The sequence below is a fragment of the Lonchura striata genome, chromosome 4 (assembly GCF_050655825.1).
Source record: "Lonchura striata isolate lonStrDom1 chromosome 4, ASM5065582v1, whole genome shotgun sequence".
Lineage (NCBI taxonomy): Eukaryota > Metazoa > Chordata > Aves > Passeriformes > Estrildidae > Lonchura > Lonchura striata.
The window spans coordinates 65,985,686-66,005,363 of NC_140706.1; the positions used below are offsets into that span (position 1 = coordinate 65,985,686).

General features: G+C 38.8%; 1 long non-coding RNA gene across 5 annotated transcripts in view; it reads left to right on the plus strand.

Moving 5' to 3' along the window:
• LOC146767697 (uncharacterized) overlaps positions 1–19,678 on the plus strand; it is a 382,268-nt gene that overhangs the window by 211,006 nt on the left and 151,584 nt on the right. For all 5 annotated transcript variants that reach the window (XR_014955217.1, XR_014955216.1, XR_014955214.1 and 2 more), the window contains one exon: positions 4,378–4,460. This is a non-coding gene — a long non-coding RNA (uncharacterized LOC146767697). The remainder of the gene's footprint in view (positions 1–4,377; positions 4,461–19,678) is intronic.

A 19,678-nucleotide genomic window follows, 5' to 3' on the forward strand; every position in this document is an offset into this window, starting at 1 on the left:
TTAAGACTCAATTTTGGTTTTGCTGAAAGCAGCAGTAGAAGTATGGATGGCTTCGCTAAGTGCGGACCTGGGGCAGCAGGAACTATCCTGGTGTTGGGAGACAACAAGGTCTCCACTGGGGAGGGGGAAAAATCACTGTTAGAGGTTGGTCACAGTATTTGAAGAAGTATAAAGGACTTGGAATGGCTTGAAAAATTCTGTTACAGGTAGAGATAATGATGGGATGGGTTAGCATTTAGGAAATGAAGATTAAGTGGAGGGCATATGGGGTGTTGAAGACATTGTGTTAAGGTAAGGAACAAGAATAAGACACACCAAAGGAATACTGGGTAGGGTGGGGGCTTAGAATGGCAGTTACATTCTAGAGGAAAAATAAGAGTGGCATTGGCTTGGCAGAGAACTTAAAAAGAGATGGGGACTGAGAAGCACAAAAAGAAGCTGGAGTTTGCATGAATGGATGGAAAATGTAGAACCAGGGTAGAGAAGAGATGCAAATAGCCCAGCTTCCTTCTTTGTTTCCTTACATATGTGTATATATATATTTATTGCTTGTTCAATAAAGACAAATGCCATGCTGGAATATCAGTTTCCAGGAGGCAGAGTCCCTGAGAACAACACTAAATCCAAAACCTTTCTAATATGCTGGGACTGAACTCTATATGGTATGAAATTACCCCTTTCTGAAGAATCCTTTCTCAATCCTTATCCCAAAGCACAGACTGACTAACTTTTAGTTAAAAGGGGAATAGGATAAATGATTGTTTTACCAGAACTTCAGTTTAATATCTTGTAGATATGCTGAACAGTTTGAATGAAATATCTTTCCACTTTACATCGTTGGAAATTCATTATAGCAGGTATTAAAAATGTACATGAATTTATTGCTTTATTCCCAATCAGCTGCTTTTCAGTGCAGGCTAGCTGGTCTGGAATGTGGAGAAGGTGGTGTCCACTGCTCAATCAGAAATGCTCAATAGCTTAAATCAGAGAAGATGATCATGAAGGTCCACTCCTGTTACTCAGGGAAAGCTGATTGTTGAGTTAAATCCATGCTTGTCCACCTTTGGTGTGCTTGGAAAAGAGAAAAACTTGGTAATGTTAATCAGCAGGCAGAAGGAAAAATCCATTTTAACAGACTGAGCTCTGAGATAGACTGGAGGTATGAAGCTCAAGACCATGACTTCTGCTGGATAGCTTTCCTCTTTAGTCTGCATAGACTGAAGGCAGCTATAGCCTTGTCCCTTACAAGGCATCAAGCATGGGGAGAAAAGAACCCTATTTATGTGTATCTTTATCTTGACCTTTGCTTGAGTGTGAAAAGGAAAGAGGAATGAGCCTGGCTTGTTATTTTACTGCAAACTTTTTCAGATTCTGATTATTTTTCCTTGAATACCTTGGACTAGGCTAGTGTTTTGGCTCTGCATTTGCACTCTGGTTCCATGACATGTGTAAGACACTACATGACCTTTTTCTTAGAGGAATGAAAGATAAATATAGCCTGATATGTAGAAGGAATCCCATAGTGCAAGGAGCCTCATCAGCATGATCATCATCTGCTTTTGCGTTTAACGAGGAAACTTGTTCAGTTGCATATATTCAATCTGAAAACAATAAAGGCAGAGCTGTTACCAACCAAACTATTAAAAAAATTAAAATCCTCCTCATTTCATTTGTTGAAAAAGAAGGAGAAGGGATAGACATATGGCCACCCACTTAGTTGTGCAAATTGTAAGAAGTGAAAATAACTTGTGACAGAATTGCCTGGAGGTTCTGTTTAGCCTGTCACACATGGCCTCAATAACTCTGTAAAACAGTTTCTTTTACCCCCTCCAACCTACTCAACCCCTTCTGCTATGGAATCTGCAAGGCATTTTTCAAATTAACTGTGCACAGTTTTCCTTTTAAGTTTCAGGAGCAAGTGGCTGAAAAAGACATGCTGCGAGCTTGGAAACAATCTGCATCAGCAACAAAGGGAGATGCCTGCTGCTTTGCAAGCAGCACAGAAAATATGTTAGCCATCCCACACCGATTCCTGGGCTGGCTGATGTTTATTTGTCCTGTGCACTAGCCTTTCTCAGAATGCTGTGCAGAGGGGGGTGGATTTAAGAGCCCTTGGAAAACTGCTAGAGTTTAGGTCATGTTTTGTTAGTGTTAGCTCTGGGACTTGGAGCTGGTGTTTGCCTCCTGAGCCTAGGTAATGAGCCTTTTGGAAGAGCTGAGCCTGAGCTCTCTGTGCCTGGGGAGGTGCATGGGTCTGGGTTTGGTGCTGGGGGTCTGACTGCTCAACACACCATTAGCAAAGCCATCCTTCTGTCATGATGGAAGAAATTAAATAGGGCCATTTGTAGATTCTGATGAAGAACTGGTAGCATAAGAAATAACTTTGGCAGTCATTTTAATTGGTGGTAGAGGAGCAGCTTTTGCATCTTAAGTAAATAGGGGTCACTTAACGAAGTCAAGAAGTCAGCTGATGAAAGTATCTGACAGTGAATACAAGGAGTCATAGAAGTGGTAGGCTTGTCATAACTGCATTATTCAAGAAAGATAAGGCAGGAGCTCTGTGGAAAGACATGATCTTCACTTTTCTTGTGGAGATATAAGTCTGAAAGAAGACAGTGAGCAGTTTGAGCACCTGTCTGTAATCTAGATAAGACAGCAAGGCAGAGGGGAAAGTCCAGTAGTTGCTTTTGTTTTGCTGCTGCATACATCCATTTAAACTTTTTTTTTTCCCCATGTGTGGGTTGGTACAAATGTACTCAGGCTGGAAAGACTGACTACAGCGTGTGTGTTATTCAAGAGCCACTTGTACAGGTTCAACAATCCTCTGCGTGCACCAATATCTCTCTCTGCAGGGTTTACCTATATTAAATCATTTAAGACAGCTGTGGGGGCCAGAGGAGGTGTTGCTGAGGAAGAGCCAGGCCAGTACAGCAGGCCATTGTGTGTTTTCTGGCTGCCCCCAGCACGGTGCGAAGTGCAGGGACTGCGGTGCTGCATGGTGATCAGCCCATAGGCTGGGGAATGAGGGAGAATTATTCCTCCAGCCCCCTGCTCTGTTGCTCACAACATCCCCCAGGTCAAGGGTTTTGGTTTTGGTGAGCTAATGAGCAGTAGCATTGCAGTTCTGTAGTACATTAATAGCTTGAGAGTGAGGCTATAAACTCTTTCCTCCAGCCTGGAAGAGATTAAGCATGTAAATGATGTAACGCAATTTGAAAAAAAGGGCAATATTCCAGAAGACATCCTAGCCTTGCTTTTCTTTTCTAGCCTTGTATTTCTTAACATGGATTAACAACCAAGCAGTGAGAGAAGGTTTAAAAAAAGCAATGTGATGATCTAGGTCTTCACACCAATATTTTTCTAGCCTTGTATTTCTTAACATGGATTCTTTTCTAGCCTTGTATTTCTTAATATGGATTAACAACCAAGTAGTGAGAGAAGGAATGCCTTTTGGTTAAAAAAGCGACTTGATGATCTGGGTCTTCACACCAGTATTTAGCTGTTGTATTATGGAACAGCTGAGGTTTATATAGTCATAAATGAGATTCAACTGTTGACTTTTACCACTGGAATTAGAAGTTTTATGTCAATCACATTATATATATTTTAAGGTTTCATCGGACATTAAGATGATTGGATTTTTAGTTGCTTTTTTAATAGTAAGAGGAGATAAAATTTTACATCAGGGATTAATACTAGAAATAGAAGGAAAAAAAATTAAGCCCAGGGCTGTAGTAAATTGAGGTTGTCATTAAAATTGATACTTATATGAGGAAACAGTGTGGCTATAACCAACTATAGGTTTCAAAATAATGGAAAGTAAATATAACTAATATAAGTATCTGAAATTCTCAAACATTTTCTGTTGTGTAAGATGGTTTAGTTTGTCTGCTCAAAACCTTTCTTGACAGAATGTGTGAGATGGAAGACATTTGCAGCCAATATGCTGATAGTAAGTATAAAATGCTTTTGCCTTACCTGGAACCCTGAAAATTGATTCTTTGCATCTGACATAGAATTTCTTCTGGGAGTAAGTAGTTCAGAGATAGAGCTTAGAAAAACTCTTAAATTTTTCTGGTTTTATAGGGAAGTTTACACAACATTTGTTTGTATATGCCAGGAAAGCAGGTCTGGGTGAAGAAGGTTCAAATATGTAGAGAGCTGCAGTGTTTAACGCTGTGCTTAAACTGTTTTAGCTTATGTTAATCATGCACACAGCTCCTGAAGAGGAGAAATACCTGGAAGTGGAAACTGAGAAGGAGGATGGAGTGAAAGAAATTTTTCTTCTCCTGTTCTACTTCCTATAGGTAAACCCTTAAATGATTGAACTCCAAATCTTCTCTAGCCCTACTAATTCTTTTTTTTTTTTTTTTTCAGGCATGGAGGACAGGTTCAGAAGACTGAGGACTCAGCTGCCCCTGGAGCTTGGCTGGTGTGGGGATTTGTGCACCAACAGTGAGGTGGGATCACAGCTATGCAGCCCCCCTGCTTAACCCAAGTGTAGCAGCAGAAGTTGGCAAAGCAGCATATTGACTTTTAGGGATTACTTTCTGTGCCAGCTGTCTTGCAGCAATATAAAGCACAGTTGTAGGAGAAAGTGGCACTGGTTAGCGGGAAGCAGGATTCCCTGGGCTGAGAGTCAGATAAACTTGGCTCCCTTGTTGCACTTGCGTTTGCATTTCTTGTGCTACTGATGTTTATTCTGGACATCTAGTCTTCCAGAGTGCTATTTTATTGTAAACTAGTGCCAGTTTTGATTACAAAGGCTTTAAAACTTTCTAATTCAAAAATCAGAAAATTACAATCCTACACATGCTCACACCTGAAACAAAAATATTTATTTTTGTCAGGTTACACTTCAGACCTTTAAATAAAATGTGTAGACATTTTAATGCCTTGCTCATTTTCTCTTTTTCCTTCTGGGAAAAATACTTTGTAATTTCTCCAAATTAAGAAATAAACCCCAAAATTACTGAATCAAAAAAGAAAAAAAAAAGGAAAATGGAGAATTGGAGAACGAGGAGAGGGGATGGAGAGAGTGAGGGTTATTATTTCTTCCTGTTGTACTTAGAACAAGAAGGATGAATGTTTTTGGAATTTTTAATCTTGATGAGAAATACATAACTTTCATGAAACCTGATTTTGAAGGCAGACCATTTTCAAATCAAGTTTCCCCCAGCTCTGGCTCTAACACCTTTTGCCTTTACCTGTCAAAGAAGAGGAGGCTTTAAAAGCTTCGATTCACTCCAATCCAACAGGACTTACAAATATGTGCCTTCAAATTTTTCTAAGTAGTCTTTTCAAAATCAGTCTAATTGATGTCCTACAGGACTGTGGGTGTAGTTAAAGTTAAGTACGTGATTAAGTGCTTTGTTGGAAACAAGCCAGAACACTTAACACCTTCCAGAACAAACTCAGCCCGAATATGTGCAATATGCTCTCATGGGGAGTTGTCTCTCTTTTCTAGGAAAAGAGAATTTTTCCTATTCCAAGCCCACTGCTCTTCTTGCTTTCTTTCTTTAGACTTTTTCTAAGCCCTCTTCTCCTTGAACTCCCTTTCCAAACATAAAAATACCAAAACACATATGCTTTTTATTTTTTGATTGTGCACTGGTGAATGTTTTCCTCTCTCCAGCTATGGAGAAACCAAATGTCCACTCAGCAATGTTACTTTTTTTGTTTGCTAATTGATATCCAAAAATGGCTTTTCCATAGGATTCTTTGTTAAAAGTGACTATCTGGAAATAAATAATGAAAATCCAGACACTCCTGTCCTTTCAATTTTCACAGTGGACTGGAGCATATCGTGTTGTTTCCCTGGGACACTGACAGTGTGCTTAGGTGTTTAGGATGTGATAATGCTGGTGTGCATTTACAAGGACTAATAACAGGGATCCAGGAATAGATAAACATGATAGGGGATTTCCATTGTCTCAGCCAGCTATTCAAAAAGTAAAATAACTAAACAATATAGTATTAAAAAAACCAATTCTGGACAACTGGACTTCAGCACTCCTTGTTCTGCAAATAATTTTTGGATAGGAAAAATTCAAGCAGTTTTGGCACTCTCATCTGATGGGGTTCTGGGATCAATTATTATTCAGTAATCAAGGTGCATTTTTTAATACTATATTTTATAGGAATGCTGTGAGAAGAAAGACATTGCAGTACTATTTTCATGGTGTGAGCTTTTGTTTGGATGAATCCATTATAGAAGTTTAGCTCATCTTGTGCCAATCAGGTAGAGTCTCTGCTTTCACCAAAACTTGCCTGTGTTCCTTGTCATGGTCCTTTGCCTCATTACCTGAGAAGGTGCAACTGCAAATCGTTATTTTATACTTACATGACCGTGTGATAAAATTAGCTGGCACATAGCATGAAGACAATAAACCTAAACTTTTATATTTAACAGCATTTTGCTTTTATTAACCTTTGTTAGTTGGAACAACTGCTATGTTTCAGAGGTAGCAGGGAATTTCACCCCCTCCAACTCCATCCTTATAATGGCTGAGCTACATATATATATATGTATTTTTTCTCTTTTTTTTTTTTTTTTTTTTTTGGTAGTATGTAAGCAAAAGCATGCTCCACTCTGGCTGCAAGCATTTAGCAGAGAGCAGACTTTAAAGACAAGCTGTGTTACCTTTATTTGCATTGTAGAAAATTTTACTGTGTGACTACTGCCAATAAAATCTACCAGAACACACCCTTTCCTCCAACTGCAAGTCTTGCTAGATTTGGGATCTGGATTAGGAGAAAAAAGAAGTCCCTATGCAGTTTGGTGCTTCAAGGAACATTTCTTGTCTTTTCCTTGACCATCAGGAGCATGTGTACTCGTCATCCCCTCAGGTTTGCTACCACCAGCCTGTATCCCTTTGCTGCATTCACTTTCATTCCCTTTTGAGTAATCCTGGGGATGGGTGTGGTTTTTTTTTTTTTTAATTTTGGGCAACTTATTTGTACTATAAAGGTTCCTTACCATCATGTTGTAGTGGTAAGAAGTTAGTAGGGGAGCTTGAAGGAAGGTGGTGCTGGAAGAAGAATCAGCTCAGTGTTGATACAACTTTTACTTGTACCTTTGCATAATTTTCTCTCAAATTATAAATGCATTTTGTGTGTAGCAATTATTTCCCTTTGCAACTTGTATTTCTTGGTGAAGCTGTGTGGATCCCAAGTTGCAGAGTGGGAAAGAGGTATTCCTAAAAACACTGGTAATGAGTTTTGATTTTTCCAGTAGCTACAGATATGCTAATTTTTGTAGAATAATTCTGCATCACCCTTATCCTGGGGATTCTTCTCTATTAGAAAACATAAATCCCTTCACCTTCTTATTCGACTCCTCTGTATATTTTGAGAAAACAAAAGCCTGTTTTTCTGTGGCAGTAACCTGCTTATATATTACCCATTTTGTTGAAACTTCTGCTCAGTATGTGATTCTCAGAATTATATGCCTTAAGATGTGGATTGCTGTGATATGAACAGGGAAGATTTTCTGATCTATATTCTTCATTTCAAGGATTTTCTCAGTGCTTGCAAAAATAACTAGCTTTTTCCTGAATTTCTTTGCTGTCCTTTTCTAGCAGTTCTTCCTGTTGATAAGAGGAAATTTGGGTTGCAGCAGTTGCACCTTCAGTGTTTGAAATGGTTCAAAACTGGATCTTTTCAATTTCTTTTTGACTGATATACATACACCTTTTAGAGGATTAGCAAGTCTTTACCCATTCATCTACTGATTGTGAATATTCTTAGAGTGGTAAGAGCATTTTTTATACACTATAATGTTAACTTCTATTCTTGTTGCCAAAATGAAAAGGAAAAATGGCCTGTATTGTTTTCTAGCTGATTGGTCATTAATCTTTCCCTGAGATACCCTCTTTTCTGAATAATTATTTTGAGATAACAGATATTGGCATGCTTGTAAACTCCAAGTGTTAAGCTGGCCCTCAGTAACTTCGTAGCCAAGGGGTGGAATGCTTCATAGTTACTGCATCTTTTCCCCCCAGTTCTGAGCATTTTTCAGTTGACTACAGCATATTTATTTTGTAATTCTCACTTTGAAATCTGTAGCTCTTTTTTACCCCATTTGACTTCAGTAGACATTTTTTGATTTTTGATAATGTTTGTAATGGCTGAGGACATCCCTCTTTCAAAACCCAGCTCTTTATGCATGGTAAGTTCTGTGTGCCTTGTCAAGGGCTAGCTCAGGGTCATTTAATAGTGTGTGCTAGAATGTTTTGATCCCAGTTGTGATACCTGGTCTGTCGCCAGAGTCAGTTTTTCTGTGCTTGTCTCTGCAGGCTTACACTGGCATCACACACTTCTGTGCTATTGCCTTACTGGATTCTGAGAAGTCTGTATCTTTTTGCCTCTAACTGTTCTTGTACAAAGTGCATTTCCCCTCAGATTCCTGTGTTGCCATTTCATAGTCAGCTCCCTCTGTCTGAATGAGCTAAAACCTCCCCTGAATTTCAAGTGCTTCAATAAATGCTCCTGTCAGGCATCTTCTGATAGACTCCTGTGATGCTGCTTTCAGAGGAGGCTGCTGACAAGAGGCTGCTGGAGAGAGAAAAGGGAAACTATTCTTTCACTACTGATATGGGGCTTAAGAATAAGTATCCATCTCATCCCTACACTCAATATAAAAAACCACCATGAAAAGTAATTCTGTATTTCCAGTTTTCAACGGGACTACATTTAAAAAAGTTGCTTGTTCATTCATTGTAATGGCAACAGCCAGTAAAGGGAGGCTCTCATGTGTCAGCATTCTAATAGTGTTTTTCAGGTAATTTATATTAACTTAATTGAACTAACACGTATTTAAAAGGAATCTGTTTCGCCTGCCAAGAGAGGAATATAACAGCAACTAATTCACTGCATAGCTGGAAAATAGCAGAACATCAAATGCATTGGGAGCCAATGAGTGTTACTTTTGCAGATGTTCTTACACAAGCAGCTAAGCTGTATGGGCAGATAGATACTTTCAGAAAATGAAATTGCCACAGGTTGTGAAGACAAGGCTGGCATTATGCACAGGTATTGAATGGTGATCAGTAAAACTGGCCTCACCTCTTAGACTTTCTCAGCTGGAGTAATTTATCATTAGCTGCTGTGCAGGGAGACTTGCTTTACTAAAAAAGCAATAAATCTTTTTTTTCTTTGCTAAAGTATAAAAATGGATATTCCAGAATTAATTAATTTTAACCTGGGATTAAAACTGGGCCATACTGATAGTACTCACTGTGTGTTTTATTTGCTTCAACTAATGCTGGAGATGCTAACATTGGAGATAAGAAAAGTTTGGGAGTCCTATGCCCAGGTTGGTAGCATAAAGGCCCTGGGGGAACAGGAGTGCTGGGACTGTCCTGACAGCCTTGTGGCAATTCCTTGGCTTGAGTTGTTCCCTGATTAATAAGATGGATCAGCAGCTCTGGCAGGTACCCTTTGGAAGCCAGACACAGCTGAATTTTGCACCCAGACTAGCCCACCCCCAGAGGGCTTTCCTGTTCCTCAATTTTTTTTTTTTATCCTGCCATGACGCTTGATGTTGGTAATTCCCATGTTTGTGTTGGCTCTCTGTGAGCTCCTGTCTCTGGCTCCCAGTGTGTGGTGAGGGGAGGAAGCCAGGGGAGGAGGTGATCAGTCTTCTCTGGACTCTCACGTGGTTGCCTGTAGTTGGAGGTGGCTGGCGCCACGCAGGTTCTTTTTGATTTTATTAAAAAAATACATGCATGCTTAAGAACAGTGAGATAGGTGACCAAAATATGCTGCTGTGTGGAACTTAAAAGGAGATAGTTTTGTCCCATTACCTCAACCATTGCCTAAGAAGCAATAGATACTGTCATCTGAGGGTTTTTTTTTTGTTCTGTGAAAGCAGATTTCTCAATCTGTTGCTATAAATGTCCAAAAATGCCATGTCATAAAAGCAGCCCTTCTATATTCCTCCTGCTGTATTTATTTTCCTGGCTGCCAAAGACTAATTGGGGCAGGGGGAAGAAATGTAGAATAATTTCCTAAAAAGCTGAAGGAGCTTGGCAGAGAGAGGGAAGCAGAAAGTGGCCCTAGCTCGTGCCAGCTGGCCAGAGCTCAGCCCCAGCGAGACAGCCCATGCTGCCAGTCCTCCTGAGCGTGCTGGCAGGCAGCAACCTTGCCCAGCCCTCCCACTGCCAGGTGGGGGAAGGCAAGCAAAGTGCTCCTTTCCTTGCTGGGATTTGCCATGTGATATATTGAACTGGTTTAGATATGTTACATTAGTGCTTCTGGCTTTAAACTGGGAAAGGCTGTAATTAAAATACTCCGGACTCTGTGGTCTCTTAGTTGGTGTTGGCAATTTCTGTGGTCCCATATTTGGTAGCTAATGTCTTTTATGAATTCCAGATTTCTCTCCTTTGGGTTAATTTTGCTCCTGGAGCTAGTGCTGGGAGGCTATCCCTTGGTTATATTTGTTGCATTCTCCTTGAAGAGCACAGCTTTTTCTTTGCTTCTTCCATAGACACCTTGGTGGGAAAACAACAGAACATTGTTGGTTTGCTCAGGAGGTGGAATAACTCATCTTTTCTGATTGAGAAGAGCTATATTCCTCATATATTCAGAATATTCTCATATTCTTTATATTCAGAATATAGATTTAGAATTTTATTCTGCGTTGGCTTGCAGGTGCCAACAAGCTCAAGGAAATGAAAGGTTTTTAAAGAACTCCACTTTTTATCAGGTAGTGTATTTTGCTAGCACAAAATGTGTGTTGTTATAATACATGTAGATGTTGATAAAGTCTGGAATTTAGCAATACACAAATTTTTGTTTCATTAATCATCAATATACAGTAAATTATGTATTTTGTAAGTGGGTTCAAAGTGTCCTTCAGAAAAATTTTTATAAAGTGCAGACAGGAGTACTGACTTTATTTCTGCTGGTACTCTTAAACTAGTGGGAAAAATCAAAGGATACCCCTTGAAAGTGTTAAACAGTCAAGTTGTACAAAAGATGTTTTTCATTTACCAGTGTATATTTGCTGTTGGAAATTTGAGTATATAGCCACAAAGGCCAGCTGTTTTCTCCTTAAGGCATTAGCAAAATAAAAAACCCTAACAAACCAATATAATTGAATATTTCTGGGACAAATTTCCCAGAACTTTCCTATTGCTTTTTCATTTCTTTACATAAAATGCCCACAACTCGTCTTCTTTGATGAAGTGGTAAAACATCCAGATACACTGGCTGATTGTTATGGGATTGATTTCTGTCTCTCTTTTCCTTCATTTCCCTGAAATGCATTTTTCTGCCTACTAATTACTAAAAGGATGTGCAATCTGAGCATATCCAACATTTCTGTTCCATTGTACTAGACCGAGGCTGCAGTGAAAATGTAGATGATGATGTTTCTTGACTGTTCTGTTCTTTCATACAGAGGTACTTGGGGAACAAAAGGAAGTCTCCTTTGCCTGAGTACTGACTTGAGCACAGGTTTGAGCATGTGTACATGTGTCTGAGAGTGCAATAAACCTATTGGAGAAGTGAGGAAACCCAAAAAAAGCTGCAAGACTGGCAATGACCTTGTGAAATCTGCAATGCTGTGTGGCTGTGCTGGTACACCTGCCATCAGACCATTGAAAGGCAGAGCCCCTGGAGCAGCAGCCCTGTTATGGTGGTGGCAGAGTCCTGCAACTAGAACCTGGTCTCCCACTTAATTTGTAACCTGATACTCCCTCTCAGTCTTCATCTTTGAGATAATCTCCCCTTCAAATGACGTGATTGTGGTGAATAAAGTTGAAGTGTGAATTTCCTATTCTTTGAACTCCAGTTTGAAGATGATAAAAAAAAAAAAAACCTTCTAGAAAGAAAAGTGTATATTTTACAGAGCAACAGTGAAATTAGAGGATTCTTATTTTCAATCCCTTACATCTGTGAATTAATTTCTATTTTGTCAGGAACTCTCATCTGGATTTAATCTTGATACAGGACCCAATATTATAAGAGATAGAAAAGAATGAATCGTGAGGGACAGACTGCGAAGCAAGGTAAAAAGAAAGCCAGTGAGAGTATATTTTTATAAACAAGCAGGACAGAGAGCTGTAATCATGAAATGAGAAGAGCACAATAGGAGGATTGGAAAATGCATTTTGTGGGAAGGAAGGTTTCTATTTTAAAATACTTTCTATATTACATTATGTATCTGGCAGACCTTCTGATTCTTCTAGATTTAATGAGAACACAAGCCAATGCCCAGAGACTCTGTAAACTAAGAATCAATCTTTTGCAGGGTCTCCCTTCTCTGTTCTTGATCATTCTTCTCCTTAAAATTTTAACATGTTTTTACAGCACTAATGCTCTGACTCTTTGATGATAGCAAGGGTCTTCTACCTGTCTGTAGCTCTCAGATGTTAGCTGCTGCTTTTATGATGCTTTTTATTTTTCTAATACTTTCCACTATTTTCTAATACACCACGTCGAGGAGGTAAAATAATTCCATTATGTTATTTATGGATCAGAAATCAAGGGAAGGAGAGTGAAGAAATGGGTTAGACAGCACAGCTGCAAATGGAGGCCACTGGTATGTGCAACACTGCATAGGTAACTGTAGCATATTGCTCATGCTCAAAAGTTATTCTCATCTTTTGCGCCTAAATGTAACATTTCTTTCCCAGATTTTAGTTCTCATTTGGTTTAAAAGAAGCAGGATGGGCCTATGACTAATCTAGCAAATTTTAGGCAACATTTTATTAAAGGCAACCTTGTTCACTAGAAGGTTTTCTGGCATTCTTCCAGTCCTTTTAAAACCATTTTAAGACTCTCTCACAAAGTCAAGGCTCTTTTAATTATACTGTTCATTTTGCCATACAGTTTATACTATGTTACTATTCCCCATACCTGTCTCTTGGGGCAATACAGTAACTGTTATAAGAGCAATATCTATTGACCCATATTTTAGGTAATCTTTGTGCTTTAAGTAACTTTCCAAAAAAGAGGTTAAAAAAGTGGAAAAAAAAAGGTATTGTCAGAGGAATAATCTTTAATAAAAGCGGTATGGTCTGCTTGTCAGGAAATAAAGTGTATTTTAAAAATATATTAAATAAATAAGAAAGTATCTCTGAGGAACTTCAGTTACAAAGGAAATATTCCTACCCTAGCAATATATTGAAAAGTGAAATACCATCCTCAGTTTCAGTTAGCTTGGTCCTTTTAAATTAACATATTTTTCTACAGATTTATCAGGTCTTAGAAATTTGATGTGGTGCTCTTTTATGTAGAGTAGTTTTTGTTCTAATTAATTATATGTCAGACCATTAGAAGACCCTCAGTAAATCTGTTGTGAATGTGCTTAAAATGCATATGGAGCAGATACAGTTTCTGAGGGTGAGATTTTTTTTTTTTTATCATGTTCTTTCTGTACACCTAGTGTTTATCTTCTCAGCGACAAAGCTTCTCCATGCGCTCTGATGGAGCAATTATCAGTACTTTGTTTTTTAAAAACACTTGTATTTAGATTTCACATATTTTAACTTTGGTAGGATTTTGTTTTGTTCAATGATTTGGAAGGAACTGTAAAACCTTTCTCTTCCTTCTCTCTTCCCCCACCTCCCATTTCCCCAGGAAAACAAAACCAAACTTGATTTGATTACAAAGTTGTTGTTTTTTTTTAAGCCCAAAATAGCCCACCCTTCTCAGCAACTCTCCTTTTTCCCCTCATCTCATTTCTCCCTCATCCCCACTATACTTTTAAATACAGGCTTGAGTACTTGCCAGCTGCACACCCAGCCCTCAAAGCAGTCTGTGGCAGGATCATCTTTCTGCCTTCACTTGCAACCAGTGAGGAAAAAGATCCTGGAACAGTGGAATATATTTCATATTTTGAGTTTTATTATTTAATTTAATCTTGCTTGCTTGGCAAGGCAGCCTATCCACCAAGAACTGCACGAGTCAGATATTTTGTAACTGGCTGTGGTTGGAAAGAATCAATATTGTGCCCCAGGAGGCTCAAGCTGAGGATGCTTTACTCCATAATCTTCCCTAGGTCTCCAAATAAAAGAACAACAAGAATTTCGGACTTGCTTACAGTAGTTCTGCTGGATCAGTAAAGCAGTTTGGGCGTAGACAGCTGTTTTCCTTTCAGGATGTGGAGGAGTTGAATCATTGAGTGTGAGGGCAAAATAATTCCACGATAGAGGCTGTTTGGGAAAATTTATCTTAATGAAAGGAAACAGTTCCAAGCTGAATGGAGAAGTGAGTGGTTATGGGTTTAGGTGAGCTATCAAAGATGATAATTTGACAAATTTTCTTCTTTGCTGCATTTGTACAGCCCCAGTGAAGAGAGACACGAGTTTCATTGCCATTGATTTATTCCAGATGTGTGCTACTATGGACAGGTGAACATAATCTCAGCAGTGAAATGTTTCCACCTGAAAAAATTCCATCAGGAGTAAATCAGTTCAGGTGTTCACTCTGTGGTGCTGGCTGGGATAGGGGAATGACTTTTGTCCCAGTTTCTTCCTGCTTTATAGAAGGGGAGGCATGTTTGAGCATGGAGATTTAGGTGGTCTAGGTATCATTCTTAATTTTAATTTCAGAAACATGGAAGGAATGGGAGGAGATGCTTTATGTCCAGCAGCAAGAGATAGGGTCAGATAGTCTAATGATCACCAAAATTTACCATCCTTGGATGTTTTGAAATATGGCAATTTCTTTAAACTACCCTAATGACAAGGTCATGTACTGCACTTGATAACATCATAGAAATTGATAGAAAAGGCTTGTTAAACTACCCTGTCTATCTGCTTGCTATCATAGGATTATTCCCTGCAGGATATTTTCTAATGCTCAGTTCACTTTGTGTAAGAGAATCATGAGTTTTATGGCTTTGGCCTTTTGACAGCACACACTCTATGGAACTTACTGATTGTTTTAGAGGTCTGAGTAAGACCCCATTTCATTGCCTGAAATTGGAACAGAAACGTATTAGCAAAAATTACATAGAAATATGTGAGATTTTAATTAAAATTTCTAAATACACAAGGGCAAAGCTGAGCTGTTGCTGATGAAGTTTGCAGCTGAGAATACTTTAACTGCAGACTATTGCTGAGCTTTTCTAATAAACCATGCATTATTTAAAGTAAAATAATCTCTGTGGTTCTCTGTTTCTCTCTCTCCCCCTCCTCTTACTACTTTGATATTTTCCTGTCTTTCATTTCTGCCCCTCTGGAGCTAGGGTTGAATTATGGCATATGATTTGTGTAGATTTGTATCTCTCCTTCTAGATCATAACCTTCTTATTGATTCCTTCAGCTCCTGGTGCTTACTCACACACTCTTGCTACTTCTCCACCCTGACTTTCTTCCATGGTTTTGCCTGTTTCCTTTTACTTTTTGGGCTCTCATTCAACTTAATTCTCTTCTTTGGTTTTAGAAAAGGAATGTATTGGTTTTCAGTTACAAATTTTTCACTTAATAGTTTTGATCTTTGTATTTTTTTTTCTTTTTTTTCCCCTCTAAATACTAAAGTGCTAAAATACTGTTGTCCTGCTCCAACAGAGAAAGAATTAGAATGGCTTATCTTGCTGTGAAATGGAAAGACTGTTCCAAGTTGCCATCCGGAAGTTTCTGGCAGTGAGAAGAGGTGTTAACAGCTGCTGTGAAAGGGCTACTGAACTTGCTATTAGTACAGAGGTTATTTATGCCTCTGCAGTGGGACTAATTTGTTAAATTAATTAAAAATGCATTTCCTTCCCTCAAGAAAGAGCAGAGTACATCCACATGGAATTTTGCTCCATGAATGAAACAAAAGAAAGCAAAGCTGAAACAGAAATTCTATAGCAGAATACAAATGTGTTGAAATATTGCCTTGGGCCATAAAAATGACTCTTGAAATGGACATTTATTTTGCAAACACAGTGTTTAATACTTAGTTTTGGTTACTGATCCTATTAAAGCAAAAGATTATTGTAGCCTTAAGCTACTGTGTAACTCAGCTCAGTGCTCTACTTGTGGAGTTCTCTTTAAAAATATATATTTTGATGTTCTATGGTGAATACACCCATAAGCAGTGGTTTTTTTTTTTTCAAGTATGAATAATAGGTCCTCCAACATACAAAGCAGGACCAGACTTCAGCTGCTTTAGAGAGCTTCACTAAAACTTCTGAATTTTAGTGAAGCTAAATTGAAGCTTCTTGCTTGCACAGTGCAGATCCCAGGATGTTTCTTAATTATATCATTTAAAAATATGGGGAATTTTGATCATCTCCAAAGTCAGAAATGTTAATTCACCCTAACCTTAAACAAAGTATGAAAATCTGGTATGAAAAAGTAATGAAAATCTGGCATTTGTCTGAGGGTAAAATGATATAGTAATGTGTTGGGTTTTTTTTGGTTTTTTTTTTTTTTTTTTTTTTTAAGGCTCTAATTAGAAAACTCCAGGTCTCACTTTTTAATTCAGGTAAGAAGCCCTGAAACTGCAGGAACACCTAGCAGTGCTAATCAGATCTGTAATTTTGGGGTGTATTGCGCATGTGGAAGGAATTAAGATGTTTTGCTGTTGTTGAGGGATTACATGATAATCTCACTCTGAAGCATCACTAACTGATACCTGTGAAAAAACTTTGAAACTAGGCTGTGGTTACAACCATTACTGCTATTAGTTTGTTGCTCATACCAAAGAGACAATTGTGCTGCTGGGTTATTACTTTTTGAAAAATGAAAAAGGCTCCATGGTTTGGCATGGGGACTCTTAATTCCTGAGCAAAAGGCAGCATGCAGAGTTTTATTGCCTCACAGATTAATGGAATGGGGTATGATGAATGCCACACTGTGGTGACAGCGTGGCCCCTGCGTTGGTGAAATGGCACTTCTTTCAAGTAAGAGCTCCAGCTCCGACCTTGCACTTTGGATTTTCTAGAGATCTAAGCCAAAGTGGCTTTTAATGAGGGGAGGATATTGCTTTGATTAAACAGAAGCCAGATATGGAATTAAAGAGGGTTCAGAGGTTGCTATTATATTTTGGCAAAGATATTTCCTTCAAATTTAGCTTTTTATTTAGGAGACAGCTATGCTTTTTAACACTTATTCTCTTATCTACAGCCCAGCATTTGAATAGTGTTTAGGATTTATAGAAAGAAATACAGAATGCCTTTCCTTTTAGAAATATAAGAAAATTAGGACTGCCATGATGGCAGGCTAATTCTATCTACTTCAGTATCTCATTCTTGACAACTACCAGCCTCAACTATTCAAACTGCAAGAATTCAGTTTTATTCAGCTGTCTCCTTGCTTAGGTCTCTTCCTGTCTGATTTTTATAACCACATTTATACTTCTCCCACTGAGAGCTAGATTGTACTTTGTGCCACAGCTCCAAAATAGGATACAGCAGGTCAAACTGTGTCAAAGAAGTATTTCTGAGCTTGAAGGGGCATTGCCTCCCAGGACACCCACAGCTTTTCCTGTTTCTCTTTCATGTGAAGTGGTTTAACTTCAGCTCTCTCTTTAGTAGGGCGAGCTGGAGTGTTTTAAGTATAGGCTGGTTTTGCTGCAGTCCTTTCCTTAAAGAATCGCTGTCATGATCTTGATTTTCCTTAAAGATTTTAGGACTTCTAGATGTGTGACCAGGTCAGGGATTTGGAGCTATTGTTTTTGGTTTTTTTTCCTTCCAGCTTTCAATCGCTAATGATTTCTAACAATCCCCAGATTTTTGCATTGGCCTTAAACCTGTAAGAAGCCCTATAAACCATGTGAGAAGTGGAGCTTCCTTGCACTGAGAAGAAACTTGTGACCAAAGTTCCACAAAGAGTCTCATGCACAGGTCTGGCACAAATGATCTGATATGCAGAGCAGGGGGACAGCTCTAGGGCAGGTGGGAAAGGCCTCAGATGTACAGTTATAATTTTCAAAGAATGGTTTGGGTTGGAAGGGGCTTTAAAGGCCATTTTGTTTCAACTCCTCTGCTCCGGGAAGGGATACCACCTAACAGACCAGGTTGCTCAGGGCCCCATCTAATCTGGCCTGGAACACTTCCAGGGATGGGGCATCCACAGCTTCTCTGGGCAACCTGTGCCAGGGTCTCATCACCCTATTGAAAAATTTCTTCCTACTATTTAATCTAAACTTGGCTTCTGTCATTTAGCACCAATTTATCAAACACTGGCTGCAGCAACCCTTCCCGTATTTCTCAGTAAATCTAGAAGAACAGATGGTAGCATTTTGGCAATTAAAAGAGTCTTCCAATCAGCAAGTTTCATATTTGAAATCTGTCATGTCTGTTGCAGTGCAAGAGAAGCCAAATTGCTCTGTGACATTTATTTCACTTAATGTCTTGTGCCCGTTACAAATGGGCAGATTTGACATTTATGTAAAAACTGTGCTTAGCAGATCCAGGCTGCATGATTTGCCTCTGTGCTTGTCCTAACACTTGATAAGGACAGCTTTAATAGTGGTGATTGTGGTGTTCCCTGGTAGCAAGCTGGGAGAGGGCAGGAACCTCCCCAGAAAAGGCAGTGAGCACCACTAGATACCTTCCAGCATGTATTGTTTTGGAGTGGAAAGAATGAACACACACTATACATGTCCTGTACTCCACAGAAAGAAACTGGTTTGGATTTAAGTTCTGGTTTTACATTCTTAATCTGGCATGCACATTGCCTTTTTCTGCTGCTTTGCATAGCTGAACTGCATAGCTGAATTTCAAAAGAAAAAGCAAATATTGGATTTGTGGTCTTTTGTGTAAAGAGGCAAAATTGGCAGCTTTAACAAGGAATGAATGGGCAAGGAGACAACTATCCACTTGTGACTTCTGTTTAATCAAGTCAGACAAGGACTGAGATTTATCAGCAGTTCAGGCAGTTTACTGCAGAACCTTCTCTGGAGATACTCTTGTTGTCTTTTGGCTTTTTCCACTGTTGTTGCACTTTCCACAAATGTGTTTTTCCATTTTTTACAAAAAAGTATGTTTTCTAGCATGCCTCAAGGAGGAGAAAATCTAGGTGTTTGCAGAGAAAAGCAACAAAGTCAAAATGGGGTGGGGTTTGAGATCTTCAGTTCTGTCACTTGTGTACAAACGATGCAGAAGAAAGCCTGGGGACCTAAAGGCAGTGACAGTGCTCCTGCACATAACATTTTTCTGCCCCATTTAGCACCAATTTCCTAGATGAATGGTGCTCTCAGGATCTGTGCTGAATGTAACATGGGAGCTAGATGGAACTTTGTAAACAAAGGAAATGGAAAGTTTGATTAAGATATTGTTGGCCAAGAGAAAAAGGCTTATTGCCAGTCTGAGTTTGTTTTGGGTTCTTAGCTTGGAATTAAAATGTAGGTTTTCTATAACTGGAAATATAATAAGAAAACACTGAATTTTTCCTCTACGTAGCAGTATTGGAATTTAAAGGTCTGTGATATACATATATGAATATATATGAAAGATATAGTCTGTTGTTAAAAACACTGGTTTTTTAGAGTACACAATTCAAAGACCATGAAGGCTGGCCTTGGTCTTGTTATGTTTTTATGCCAGTGTACAAATGATTCAGTTGTCTCTGAAACATGTGGGTCTCAGTAAATGTGCAGTCAGTGGCAAGAGGATAAAATAGCCAAAACTTTAACCTGAAATTTTAGGTGGGAGGAGAGGGAAACAGAGATGGAGAATCACCCTTAAATCATGATAAATGTGTTCATGTCTGAAAGGCAATAGCAAATAGATATGCAG